Source organism: Vigna radiata, unplaced genomic scaffold (assembly GCF_000741045.1).
Source record: "Vigna radiata var. radiata cultivar VC1973A unplaced genomic scaffold, Vradiata_ver6 scaffold_263, whole genome shotgun sequence".
Lineage (NCBI taxonomy): Eukaryota > Viridiplantae > Streptophyta > Magnoliopsida > Fabales > Fabaceae > Vigna > Vigna radiata.
The window spans coordinates 241,720-244,106 of record NW_014543979.1 but is presented as its reverse complement, the minus strand read 5'-3'; positions in this window follow the sequence as shown (position 1 = coordinate 244,106).

The following is a 2,387-nucleotide window of genomic DNA, read 5'->3' as shown; positions in this document are numbered from 1 at the left end:
AAAGATAGAGCCTATACATAAATATGTATAAGTTGTTGGACAAAATATATATATATATATATATATATATATATATATATATATATATATATATAATTTTATGTCCATACAAAGAAATGAAAATATTCTTGAAAAAAAAAAATTATAAACGGAGGTTTCAAATAAATTGAAAATTGGAAAAAGGAAAGCTTTTATTGGATTGAATGAATTTACTTTTATAAGAACCTAGAAAATTGAGTATTAAAGTTAATAGGTATTTTAAAATAATGAGATCAAATATTTTATTTCAAAATAATTCAATAATATAAATATATCTTTTTTAAACTCGTTTCATTACTTAAAACACAAATGACCTTTCTAAAACTCGTTTCTTGAGTTTCTATACTTCTCTCTAAGAAATCTAACTCCTTAATCATCTGTTTGATGACCAAGAAGTGTCTAAGAGATCATGACTGAGTAATCTTCATTCCTATCCGATTAGTTCTTAGTATTGAGCAAGTAACTTTTGACTCCTTTTTTGTTCTGTTGTTAGGTCAAAATCATGCATGTTGATTTTCTGTCGCATGTGTCATATGTGACCTTTTCCTAATTTCTTGTAAATATGAGGTCCTAAGGACTCATTCCAATCACAATTTGGTGATTTGTAGGAGTTTCTAGAGTTCCCTGTGTTTGATGCAATGGTCGAAAATTCTTAGAGTTGTAATAGTTTTCCTTAAGGTAAGGGAAGCTAAATCATATTCTTGGTAAATTTTGTAAAGTTTGAATTGATATTACTTAGGATGTGTAGTTGTAGCTATTAGATATTTATGATTAAAATGCTAGTATTGTGAATTATTGTTCTTGAGTAAGTGAATTTGATCACATGTTGATTATTGATGTTGAATGATTCTGTGTGAAACTCTAATTGTATGATAAATTGTGTTGTTAAGGTGTTTGGTGGTGTTAAATTTTGTTTAATATGGAAGGAAATTGATTTAGGTTTGTAATTATTATTGGTCGATTGTGAAGTTTAGGTGTGTGAGTTTTTGAGTTAAGGGTTAGAAAGATGAGATAAAGTCTTAGAATCTGTTTAGATGTGATTTGAGGGCTGTTAGAGTTATGAAGTGGTTGAAATTTGTTTTAGAAAAGATGTAGTAGTACTTTGGTGGTGGTTTAATTGGTTTTAAAAGCATTTTTGGGAGTTTGGAGTGGTGAGATTTTGAGTTATAGGCTTTGGATCAAATTGTTTAGTTTAGAGGTTATTGGTAAGTAATTCCCAACTTATTAGAGTCCCTAAGCTACTAAAAAATGAGCTGGAACATGTCGATTTCAATCTTGATCTCAAAGTTGAGAATTTAGTTGGTTTGAAGTCGATGCATTGTTGTAAACAATTGATTATTAGTTTAAGATAGGTTATAAACTTTTGTTTCAGTCTAAAACAATTTATAATCCAATTTAAGAGTGTTAGAAGTTAGTAAAAGTAATTCGAATAGGTAATGGGTGGTTCAGAAGTGCTAATTTTTCAATTTTAGTGCTATATATAGAATTATGCAGTGTGGTTGGGTGATGAGTGCATATTTATGCCCACATTTATACTGTAAAATTCAAATTTTTGATGAAATATTTGTGCTTAAATGATTGATTTAAAATGAATCTTTGTGAAGTTGAATTGTTGGGTTTTGGAATTAAAGAGGCATTAAAAGGTGATTTTAATTACATGAATTATTCTTGGATGTTCTAGTATTTATTTGTACAACTAAAATTAGAGTTTTATTGGTCCAAATTGCAATTTAAGGCCCAAAATCAGGTTTAGTTTGGAAAATAATGTACAGATGGGCCAAACAGTCAGATTTTACACTTGCACCCCCAAAATTCCCTACATGCACCCTTCTCTTCTGAAACAGGCCCAGAAAAACCCAAGCCCAAACACTAGACCCTTTTCACCTACACATCCTAAGTTTTGATACAGTCGACTCTGGCGAAGAGCCATAGATCTGGTGCGGATCGAGCTCAGAATCTGACGAAGGATGCAGCGGAAGAACAAAACCCTAGGTTTGTGTGGTTTGACCGGTGAAAAAGGCTAGGGTTCGTGGAAGAAGAGGATTTAATCGGTGGAAGTTCGAAATAATCGGAGGAAAAACTGTTTGAACGGTGAAACGAGAGGTTTCACCGATTGAATCGATGGAAGGGAAGGATTCAGGATTTTGATAGGCCAAATGGAAAGGAATGGTTCGGAGAAGATGAAACAAAACCTGATTGACGGTGACGAAGGACTCTCGAGGACGACGAACTCTCCCGCGGACGTCGGAGGCAAGAGGAGAATGAGTGTGCGCGAGTGGGGTTTTGAGAAATGAAGAATTCTCTCTCTGATGCGTGAGAGAAAATTTATCTAATGATTTAGATGGCTG